This window comes from Anopheles stephensi, chromosome 2, assembly GCF_013141755.1.
Source record: "Anopheles stephensi strain Indian chromosome 2, UCI_ANSTEP_V1.0, whole genome shotgun sequence".
NCBI classification, from domain to species: domain Eukaryota; kingdom Metazoa; phylum Arthropoda; class Insecta; order Diptera; family Culicidae; genus Anopheles; species Anopheles stephensi.
The window spans coordinates 54,856,909-54,869,449 of NC_050202.1; the positions used below are offsets into that span (position 1 = coordinate 54,856,909).

At 44.2% G+C, this 12,541-nt stretch overlaps 1 protein-coding gene across 18 annotated transcripts in view; it reads right to left on the minus strand.

Moving 5' to 3' along the window:
- LOC118502804 (RIMS-binding protein 2) overlaps positions 1-12,541 on the minus strand; it is a 90,598-nt gene that overhangs the window by 77,872 nt on the left and 185 nt on the right. For 15 of the 18 annotated variants that reach the window (XM_036035443.1, XM_036035429.1, XM_036035427.1 and 12 more), the window contains exon 2: positions 9,232-9,644. The gene's annotated coding sequence lies outside the window, so the exon portion shown is untranslated. Of the gene's footprint in view, positions 1-6,080; positions 7,406-9,231; positions 9,645-12,186; positions 12,210-12,541 lie in introns of those variants that run through there. The other 3 variants (XM_036035426.1, XM_036035428.1, XM_036035442.1) reach the window with 3 other exon arrangements.

Sequence of the window (12,541 nt, forward strand, 5' to 3'; positions counted from 1 at the left end):
CCAGAGCTCACTGGTGCGATTTTTATCACATCGGTTGTTGCATATTAAATAGTGATTTTAATAAATCATCAGCATTATTAACGTTGGCCTCCGTGTTAGTGTTTGCCGACTTCATTTGCTCTGCTTTTTTTTCTCCTGGTTGCCTTCATTTTCTCCCTCTGCTCACTACTTCTGCTGTGTGTGGTGTTTCACTCCTGCTTTCCATAGTTAATTTTCGTCCCAATTTATTTGCCCTGCCCTGGGTAAAAACCTAGCCCAGCATCGACCTCACACGGGGTTTCATTTCACTCTCGCTGCCCCGTGTGCGTTTTAATCGATACGCTAAATTGAGGTTAATTATTTATACATGAATAATAGCGCAGATCGCAAGTGGTGTGCAAAAGTAAAGCAAAAAGGCAAAACAAAAACAGGTCTCAACCGAGAACACAACAATATTAAATATCGCCAATACGGCATACGGCAATGAAGAGAAGCAAAAAGAAAAAAGGCTACGTGTGAGTCACACATTCACGGGATGGAAGAAATAATGAATGCAGCAAACAAAAAAACCCTAGCTAGGGTCGCGTTTAATTAAAATTTTAATCAACGCAAACTCTGCTCAGAAGGAGCCACGGAGCAATTTGCCAGCATAAATCCGCTTAAAACTACATCCGAGCGTCAAGATCAACCAGCAACGGTTGGGCCGACGAGCTAAACCACAATCCTTGTCTGGTTTTATGCTGAAGGAAAATAATATTATTTATAAGGTATTTTTCCTTGTTTGTTTAAAGATTTTTTATTACATACACACTTCAATTGCGTCCAAGGCACACCACATTTTTTATTCACCTACGGTGTGACGCGTGTAATTAGAGCGTAAATCCAAACACTGGCTCACTTAACAAAACCACCACCACCGTTCACTACTTCAAGTTGGCCTACTTTGTGGCGGTGTGCGTGTGGACCAACCGAACGGTTGTCTTGGCGGCCCTCTGAAAGTAAAGCGAACTAATTCTACTGGTGGTAAAAATAAAAATATTACCAGCCAATTCCGATGCCTTTTTCCCCGTGCGGTGGTAGGCTTCGTTTGCGATTTTTCCACCCGAACGAACCAAACCGATCCCTGTCGGAATGAGTGCGGTACACACACACACACGCTCACACACAAAAGGTTATCCTCATCTCCGCCTTCTTCATTGCCTCATCAACTCCAACCCGCCCCTGACAGCAGGGGCTCAATCGTCACCGGAGCGAATGAAATATTCATCGCACACATCGATTTCAGCCATCCGGCCATCCTAAACGGAACCGTTTCCCGGAAACGGAGGGGAGAGGAGAGCAGGCGAATGGGACGGAGAGGGAATAAAAACCGTGGACCAATGGAACCAGTGGTAGGCATCAGGCTTTCCTTTGAAGCTGACAGGCGATGTAAAAATTGCTCCGCAGGGCTAAAGCTTACCCGCCGTGGTACACGCTTCGGTTGCCCGGTAGTGCCTGCAGGAGCTTAGGATTGAAGATTATTATTCGTTCTGATCCCGTTCACTGTCCATGAGGTTCGTAATCGTGATGGTTGGGCACTGCATTCGCACACATTCTTTCACTTCTTTTTTGTGTATTTTTTTTCTTGCGGTAATTTTTTTTTTTCGGTGAAAAAATGAAGAAAATAAACACGCAGCTTGTCACGCGGAGAGAGACTATTGAGTATAACTATTAGTTCGAACGGTAGAGATGACGGAGGTATAGTTTGGTTAGATCGCCAGCTCGCAAGTTAGGAGGTTATTGTCTGGTTAGTCCGGAAGTTGGTGCATCGTATTACGAAATTATATTCTGTGTTAGTATATTTTACAGAGGATTTAAAAGAGAACTTTTGTGTTTGGTTTCTATGTTCCATATAATTTCTGCGATTTCTATTCTATTCTTAGAAAAATAGCTACAGTCTGAAATTCTGATTACTCTTGACCAACAGTTCTATCCAAAGACTTCATCTTCTTTTCTTTTCTGAGTGGTAACCCCCTCGGTACGACTAGGGAATCCAGATATCTGGGCCTTCCTAAGTTACTCCGCTGTATGCCTCTTCTTATTTTTTTCTTATTCTTTCTTGGCCGTACAACCGATTAGGTCATATGACTTCCATTTTTGGCTTACTAAACTTATTGCTACCGCATAGTTGTATCGTCAGTCCTCTCTATGAGGGAACAGCTCAAAGGAGGCTTGAACCCCAACAGTGCCGTGTGAAGAACGGCGCTGCTGTCGTATCTTCCACCGGGCCACCCCTTAAAGAGTATACTAAATTCCGCTAAACATTCGTCTATACTACAAAACACAGCAAACAAGCAGCAGGTTTTTGGTGACGTCAAACATACATGTCAATCCGGATATTCTGGGTGACAAATTAGGCGAAACCGAACGACCACCCTACCGACATACCGTCCGTTGGAGTAAGGTAAACACCAGAACACGCATTGCGGTAAGCATCAATTAACATCCTTCCCAAAGGTACGTTCATTGATTCTTTTAGTCACATTTTCCTCCAATTCGCGAGGAGCACACTTTTGAGCCCATTAACATTATTGGTAGAAAAGACACTCACAAACAACATAAATAAACGCAACCACGGGCGTGTAGATGAACGCTACTAGAACGACCAAGGAAACATGCTTCACCAGTCCAAATTCCGAAAAAATAATCGGAAACCAAAGCAATGGCTCAAAGCAATTGGAGTGTTTGCGTTCTAGTGGAGGCTTATTACGGTTCCTTGCATCTGCCCTGGGATTCCTTTGCGAATCGTGTGAACGAACTATATAGGTGGTTGCATAATGGTGAACACGTAGTTCAACCAAAGTAGTGCTGGTTGTGAAGTACATTTGCCGTTTGTTGCACTAGAATTGCTAGGACACAACCGCAATTCCATTGTGATTTCTTTGAAGTCTAATTGGCCCCAGGCAAGTCAGCTTTGGAGTCAGGCAAGTCATGTCAAGCAGCTCTCGGCTAGCCTTTTGTTTATAATTTGAAGAAATTGACACGCGCCAGCTGTATCTTACCGAAACACAATTAATTGGACTATTTTGAGCTTGAAAGCACTATCTAGAAAGAAGAGTCCTATTTCCTAGTCTAAGACTTCCAATTATTTCGTCCATTCTGTTCCTCTTCTAAACTATAGAATCTAATTACCCGACAACTAAACAATGCAACATTATGGCATCATTTAACAGATTACAACCCTCGCTGCAAGCTGTCCTGCCATACGAAACAGAAGGTGGAAAGAAGTATTATCAAATCCATTCGACTGGCCGTTAATAGTGGCAAAATAGCTGACGTTGCTTGTTTTAACGAGATGGCAACCTTTTCACACTATCCACATCGTTTTGACAGCAATAACCGTGCCTAAGCACTTGGCACTGAGCTTTTCCCCAAATGGACAGCACACACACACACACACACACACGGACACACTCTTCCAAAGTGAAAATGGGCGTTGCACTTCCCCTAATGTAATCAAGCGTTAAATTCCTCATTCTCAGTGTGTCGCCTTCCGATATCCGACAACCTCCACCCAACAAAAACACAGCGGAATCATTTTCCACTCCCAATTGTTCGTGTACGGTCAAGCCGGCCACACGAAGCGCAATAGCCGTGTGAGATGTTGCGTTCATTTTGGGCTTAGCGCAGCAGTTTCGGTTGGTTGAATTTATCGGGGTACGGTTCTCGGGCCCTGTATCGCTTCGATGCTGGTGCGAGTGCTACTCGAGCAGCTTTTCAGTTGACACAAGCTTCTGGAAAGAGTGGAGAAGCAATGGGAATGGAAAGTTTGAAGGCTGTAACGTCCAACACTTTCCCAGCTGCAGTGCGGAAATGGAAAAGTGGTTAGCAGTAGATTTAATTGCACCACGAACGGACGGTCAACTGGCCGAACGACGCGCTACTTGGCCTGTTGAACTGATGCAAATTTAGGATGGCAATAGGGGCATTTAGGCGATACAGTGCCTTCTATGCAGGACGGGTACAATACGGGTAATTTTCGTAAATACTTTAAGTGTCGAGCGGTTCACGATAGGAGTAATGGCAGTAGAACCTTACAGTAAGTTCTTCGTATAAGTAATCACTGTTATTAGGAGTATCCTTTAGTTGTGATTTAAAGAACAAAGATTTCATTTTAAACTTGTCAGGTTAGGAAAAAATTTTTTGCTCCTTCTCATTTATTTAAATTAAAAATACTTAACAACATTCTCTTAATACCCAAATTAAATAAAATTAAATCCACCAGATGGCAATCTTTGACTTTAAAAGTTATATAGAATTACTTCTATTGTTCAAGTATTCTCCTTGTTCTTTGGCACTAACAACCTCGGCCTGCCTTTTTGTACCTTTCTCGACTGTCTCTTACCCGTAGCTGGACAGACAGTCTTGCGGACGGAAAGGCGGCCAGAATGGGATTTGATACCTAGCTATGCCGTGTGAAGACCGCCGCCTCTATCGCCCCAACCTCCGAATTGCGATGGGGTTAATTTATAGCTTTTTGAAGCCTTATTATATCGTACTTCGATCATAAAGCATCATATATTTTGTGGCATGCAAGTCTACCCAATGATGCTTTTCTATTGCTATTAAAATAGCAACTTTAAGAACAATACCACAGAGCCGCCATTTCTACAATTCTCAGAACTGCTTACATAATTTTCCAAATATTGCCGGGCAACATTTAGTTGAGATTTGAGCCCGTGTTTGCTAGACCATGATTTTTGGCCCATGCTGTCCAATTAGCATTGAAGCAATTCTAAGTACTAAATCAGTGACCAGTACTGAACGACAGCATTTTGCGTTGGAAAACTTCATCTTTCTACCTTAAATCATGGTACAATAGAATATCGCTTATCAATATAAAGGAAACCCAAATATAGCTATAATAATAATCAATAATACCAACTTCTATGCCTCATAAGAACCGTCAATAATCATGTGAACACTCGAGCTAAACCGATGCTTGAAATACTTGCCCCAACAAGAATGAAACACATTGCCACCGGGGCCCTAATCCCAGGCCCGGGTAACTACATTGCGTTCCATTAGTTTGTGGCCGGAAACATGGCTATGACATATTTACATGACCCCTGCACACCGCACATTCTGCCCCTATTGCCATCGCCAAGTAAGCTCCACTATAAACTCGCACCAAGTAACGCCTAGAGTAGCATGGGTACGTGGATGTGTGCTATTTTAGCACACGGCAGCACACCGGTCCGCCGGCGTAAGTTCATAAAACTTGGCCCAAGGCAGTGGAACCAGTTGCTGGCAGGCGAACCAGCGAAAGCCACCGAGAATGCCGAGCCGAGCAAAAAGGGTAAATCTAAAGTAATGTTTTGCAAACCGTATTATGTGCTGTACATTACTGTTACACCCATTATGATCCTAGTGCTTATGGTTGGGCCCTTTGGGCCATTAGGGTGGCGCTGCTGGTGGTGGTGGTGGTCGTGATGAAATTCCCCGTGCAACAACGGAAGTAATTTCCCTCGCCACCCTTTTCCGCGTCATTCCTCGAGTCGCTCGCAAATTTTTGTCCCTCGATTATGTTGGAAGGTGGTTGGGAGTGCCAAAAGTTAACCGCAAGCAGCCAAAAACTAAGTAGACACTGAGCTGAGCAAGGAAAACGAAAAAATAGGGGGGGCTGCCAGCAACAAAGAAGCAAACCGCCAATCTCTCTACCGTTGGTCCGGGAGAAAATCGGATGCCCCCGTCTCCTTTCGTTTTGCAGTAACCGGCACATCGGACATAATATGGATTTAAGGGTGAGTGGAAAAATGGGCGAAAAAAAAGAGCCAGTCGAAAGAAAAGCTGCTTGTTCTAATAATGTTTGTTTACTTTGTTCCGATTTGATTTTCCCTTGCCGAGAGTCCGAACATGGCGCTAGAATGAGTGTGAGTGTGTGGGCTGGTGAGGGATCTTACCGTTCTTGTAAAACCACAAACCGCCAGACCGGGTTGGAAGGAAACGGAACGGAAGGGGAACGGGAAGCGGCAGGAGCATGGATACTACCGGACTCTGATTAGGGGGGTACACCGTCGTGTACGAGGTTAGAAATGTCTCCCTGCGACAAGCCAACTCACCTGAACCAACGTTTCTAGTGTGTGTTTTTCCTTTTCCCCTTTGGTTTCGGTGTATTTCTTTTCCCTCTAATGACAGCTCACCGCCCGAGAGCCATCGGGAGGCTCACGATTTCCATGCTCTCTCGCTCTCGTTTCTTTCCAATCATTTGAATGTTTTCTCTCACTGGTTTCTCACAGCAGAAACGCTGCTCAGGAAAAACCCTTGGTGTGTCGTACGAATCCAGTGCACACATACATTCACACACAGTGAAACACGCTTTTCCACACAAAATTTTCACGCACTCGTACTGCTCGTCTGTCACTTTTAAATTGTGTACACTACTGCGTTCAGGATCGTTCTGTCAAAATCGTGACAGGAGTACACAATGCTCAACTATATATACAGAGCGATAGAGAGAGAGACATGCACACCACAAAACCGCACACACTCATCAGTCAAGCAATCTGCTCTCGGTCATTTGCACATCCAATTTCCTGTGTGCGTATGTGTGCGTTTCGATGTCCGAAGACAAGTTGTTCCGCGGCTGCAAGTGTTTCCAAACGTGTGTGTGAGTAAAGTGAATGCTTTTATTGTTGTTCGTAGGTTCGCAACAATACCTCACGTCAGTACAGAGCCGTCAGGGTCTCACACACTCTCTTTCTCTCTCTCTCTTTCGAACACCGATGCTGGCACGCTCAAGAAAGCTCTCACGTGAGCAGTTCGGGCAAAAGGTAAGTTTGGCTGTTGTACCCTGACCATCCACCAGTATTCCTATGCTTTCTGGCGCGTCCCGTCCGCTGCGCCGCTCCACTTGTCCCAGCAAAACGGGAAACGTGACGTAGAGAAAATTCAAGATGGCGCACGCTCTACGAGGGTCACCTGTGTGTGCGTACCGATTTTTCTGCCATTTCTTATCATTTTATGCACGATTCGGTGCTGCTTGGTAGCGTCCCTAGCACTTGGACGACATATCAGTAGCTTTTACGTGACTTTGCACCAAGGATTGTGTATAGTTTCTCAGCGTTATTACAATTATTCTGCAAGAAAACTTCACTTCACCGCATCACTTTTTGATGTACGAGCGTTGGGTTCTAGTGGAACTCTAAGCACCATTCGGTTTCATCCTTCAAAAAGTATCTCCAAAAACCTCAACTCATAACGAAACTAATCACAACCTTGCTGGAGATTTTAGACACAAATTTTTGCCGATTCTACCACCTAAACACAGCTCGCAAATACACCTTCCACGGGCATACGGGTTCACTGGCTGACGGCTGCTGCTAACCGTACGGTGAAACCATTTAGTTATCGCTAGAGGGCTTTCTCTCGCGCGTTATGGAAGGTCAAATCTATACTGGTATCGTAAACCTCCAGTAAGAGAGATAGCAGCCGTCGGTATCACGGTACGGTAGTTTTTTCTTGCGACCAAACTCACACGCACACACACTCACTCGCCAGCCGTCGTCAGTGCACCGACAGAACGCACACAGGCTCAAATCGCCCCCTTATAGAGCGACGAAAAGGATGCAATATAAAGAAAATTGCGTGACAGAGTGAACAACCTTCACTCGTCGTGGCGTGTGGCTGTGAGTGACCACGGTTAAGAGAAAGCTTACGATTGTGAGTGTCTCTCACTCACGGCCGATGGAGACGCACGGTGAAAATGAGTGTCCCGAGTGCATGGTCGGTTCTCCCGCTCCCACAACGAGAGCTGCTGCAACGAGCTTTTCATTCAACTTTTCATTCAACGCTGTACAATGCGAAACGGTCGACCTAGACGACGGCCAATTCGCGTGAGTGAACGAAAGCTTCGGTGCGGTTTCCGCTACGGTTTTTGGTTACCGCATGTGTATGTGTGTGTGTGTGTGTGCCTGGAGTCGGTCCAGGGTACCCACGGTGTCAAGTGTGTCAATCGCCAAATAGTTCACCGCACTCACACACACACACACACATAGGTACGTGGTGGTGAATATCGCGTGGAAGGAGAATGATTTGAGAGCAGTATTAATTGATTTTTGCCGTTCAGCAGTGTGTTGGCTTTCGGCGGTCGTTTTTAATGCTCGCGTGGTATTCTTTTGCTAAACGATTTGTGCACCTTTTGTTTCACTCGGTTGGGGTAAAGCTTTTTTCCGCTCAGTATCGATACGTTTGTATTTTAGTTTAGTATGTTTAGTATACTAAAATGGTTCTTTTTTGCTTTGATTTTTTATAAAATACTGGGCGCCTCCATTGATAGTAATGCATAGTATAAAATTCTTAAAAATTTAATCAACAAAACGGTTCTATAGTATAGATATTCTACTCCAAAAATCGAACCGATGAAAACGGCTGTCAGTTGGCACCCCACGTGATGTTCGCGTTTTCGTTTGTCTAGGGACCCCTTCAGGCTACTGTCCGGTGTCGGATGCATAATGCAACTGATTAATGGAAATTACGTGCTCACTCATTCGAATGATTTATGTAAACTACCGCTCCCGATCTGATCTACCGCATCAAATAAATAGTCACCACCATTAACGTTCATTATCTCGACTATTTGAAAGTTTCGTTGGGTAAAAAAATACTGGGACACTTTTTATCAAGCGACAGTGTCTCGCGATGACGGGCGCTTTTGTTTGAAGTTTTATTAATAAAAACGGGGTTTTAAGGTTTATTATTTTAAACTCACACAACCAACACAAACACACGCGTATGATAATAATCAGTCTCTGTGCCTGGTTGCGACCGAAATTTTGAAGCTTAATTGCGTACATCGCTACTGTCCACCAGTGTGTACAACGCACCATTTGATAAGCAGCCACCGAGAGGTTTCGCATAAATTTTCCTGACACATAAATAACACGCCTAATAGTCAGAGACACGACAAACCGGACAGCTGAATGCTGGTCTGCGCGAGAACAACGGCCACAGCACCCCGAAAAAACAAAATAGACGTCTGACAGTTTGGACGATAGTGAGAAAATTAATGGTGCTGTTGCAGTTTCAGCAGCAACATGCAGATCCGTGCACCGACACCACCAAACTCCCCAACGTAACGTGTGTGTTTTGTGGTTGAAAGCTCCTTTTTTAGGAAGCGTACCATCCCTACACTGCTGGACACATTTTATTTGCTGCGTTTGGACAGCGTTTCCCCAGTCTTCATGCCGATGGTTCACGCTCTCCATTACTTACCTGATTAATTTACACTGCACCCCTATAGACTGGCGAATTTTGGGGGTATGTATATTGTGCGCCGTCTGTTCTAGAGTAGCACCATAGCGTTGACCATAGCTCGCTACTCGAGTAATCGATCTACCCTTGCTCCGTCTCCTGGGCAGGACGCAATGTGGGACGATTCCGCCGTTTCACGATAACCGGGGATCGACGACGACGGGTTGGAAATTGAAATACTACTACCACACATAAGCACGGCCACACATTTACGCACTCACATACACACACACACGCACACTTCTCGTCCTCTCCCTCACTCACTCACACGTTGGTGAGTAGCGAGACGACTGTTCCCGTTGAAGGCTTGCAAAATTACTCACTGAAAAGGCACGAGCACTGCAAACAAGTCGCATCTACTATCACTTTTCAAACTAAACCCGTCAAGTGTGCATTTGAGGGGGGGAAAACAATAAAAAAAGATATTTTTGTTATAAAAATTGACACACACTATGATGGGCACAAGTAAGCACATCCTCCCTTTGAAAGGTTCTATGTCACTTGCAGTTGCACTCTCACTGTGTCACCGTTAGCCAAAAAAAAAAGGGCAACAAAAACACACACACACACTCACACACAGTTCAACACACGTTTGTCAAGCAATCCTTTACGATCCTTTAATATATCCTCCTCTTCTAGTCAACACTTTGAACATTTTCTGTTTTGACATCGTTTTTCCCTTCTCCGAATGCACATCTAGTGCATGCACCTGAGATGGAAGTATCCAGTTCACTCCCGCCCACACACACACATAGCTCTTCACGTTCCACTTCAAGAAAACGGCACTGTCCACGGCAATAAAGCTCGATGATGAATAATAAAAACTTTTGCTAACAGCATTTGTGATTGCTACCCAGCCGCCAGTCGGCACACGGTTTGATAATAATGGTGTCAGAAGTGGTGTGGTGTGCCGTTCCCAAAACCGAATGCCAAAATTGATGGTGTGAGTGGGTGAGCGCTAGCTGCAATCGTGATTCATCACCCCTTCCCGCACAAAAAAAAAAAGATGAACTACGGTGTACAACACATAAAAAAAGTCATCCCGAGCTTCTACTAGACCCTAGTTAAGGTTGAAAAAAAATGGGAGAAACTTTTTTACGAGCTTGGATAGAACATAATTTGGGGGATGAACAAAGAATCGTCTATCGTGGTAAGTGTTCGTTGGACAGATAACGATGAAGTGGCGCAACGGAAAGGAAAAGAAAGGAAGAATAGAATTTAAAGAATTTTTTTCCATAAATGGCAATTATAAATCTTTTTTCCCAAATATTTTTTCCGTACTTTTAAATTTACTTTAAATGCATAAGATCACTGGACGATAATATTAACTTAGGTAAAAACAATATTTAAAAATATTTTACAATGTCTTTAACTTCAACTAGAGTTTTCCTTAGCACTATTGCACGCATAGACACATCCATTAGTAAAGGAAAACGGGCAGTCTCATCCACACTGCATCTAGCCAGCAAAGCTGGTGCATAAAACTATTCCAGTGCAGTTAAAAAGTGCCGCAGCGTTAGTAGCTGAAGGGTGCAAATAACACCTTTCCCAAGCAGTGGCAACGGAGCCGCAGCTCCGACGAGGAAGGATGAGCTAAAACTTTTAATTAACTTTTATTTCGGCCAGTTCTCAGCGATCTGTTCCGACTTTGGACGGGCAGCAAAAAAAAAAGGGCACACACAAAAGAGGTTCACTTTTATGGGTTTTCCTTCCATTCATGATGATTGCTTTTTATTTTAGAGTTTTTTGTGTGCTTTTACGTCAATGCTCGTCGGCTGCAGCAAAGATTTATCAACGCGAAGTAAAGAGGAGTTCGATTCATACACAGCCCTATCGAAGGTTCTCTCGATCTTCGCTCTTTCGTGTCTTCTTCTCCTTAATTTTTGCTACTTTTTTAAATGGGTTTTTAGCTATCAAACTCGCCACCATATTTATTGTTTAAAAGAAAGAAAGAAAAACACACACACACACACACAATCCCGTCACATGGCTGTTACTTCCGAGCTGAGATGCCTTTCAGCACTGTTGCTTTGTCACTGAACGACTATTGTTTCAGCTGCTGCAGCAAACATCAAACCACACTCGGTGCGCTACTGTCCCATTTCGATGACACCAGGATTTTTCCACACATACATACAAACACGCACACCACATCGTCCTTTCCCAAATGGGCAATGCTGTTAACCGCTTGCACAGTGTATCGGCAGCATCATCCCTGCTATCCTGGTATCTTCAATTTGTTCCATTCACATTCACACAGACACACGCTCACACACACACACACAGTAGGGCGTTCTTGTGAACACGCAATCTTCACGCATCCGCACTGCCACACACACACACACACTCACATCCAATACAGTAAAGCTTTGTCGGTCTGCCTGCCATCAACTTTTGGGGGAGAAAAACTTTTCCACCGTACGACGAAGTACGTGCGTGCTGCCCGTAGAAAGGGGAACTGAAGGGAGCTGGTGGGCTTTTCTCTCGCACACACTCACGTGTGCGTTTGTTTCACCAAGCTCACTACCACATTCACACAAATGGGTTGGTAGAGGAACGAAAATTGTGTATGATTTTTAAGAATATACCAAGCATAAACACTCTTAATTGTTGTTTACTGTTATAAGGTGGACATTTTGCTCATATTCTTCCGATTTTAATGTCGTATTTTGTAGTAGTATCCTCTCATGTCATGTTGTAGCTTGCACATGTATGTATGCGTGTGGAAAAGGAAAAATGTTTTCGAATGGAAAAAAGGAAATGGGGTAAAAAGAAGCCGAGTCTCACATTTCACAATTTTCCCACTGGAATAGCGATTGGCTAATGTTTCCCTTCACTTGTTATCTGTGTACTTCAAATTCGCTAGCTATCCGAACACGAATTCTTATCTACAAGGCCTTCAATGCCCACACTCACACACACTGATACACTGGCAATAGGAACAATAGGGTAGCACTTTTCCAGCGAATCGTTTGTGGCAGGGTAGCGAATTTTCTTCACGGAAGCAATCCACTCGAGACGAAATTTTCACCACAAACAGTCGCCAGCTGGATAGCAACACTTTTCACCGAACAGTCCAGGACTCGGGGTGGAAGCAATTGCTGACGAAACTGAATTTTCTTCCACATCTACTCCAACGGCACTTTATTGCAGGGCTCGTGAAGCGATTGATTGATTTAACAAACTTGCCAACCACTCGGCCGATCTGTCTGTCTGGTCTGGTCTACGTTGAACACACAATTTTTCACGCAGTTTTTGAAAGACTCTATTC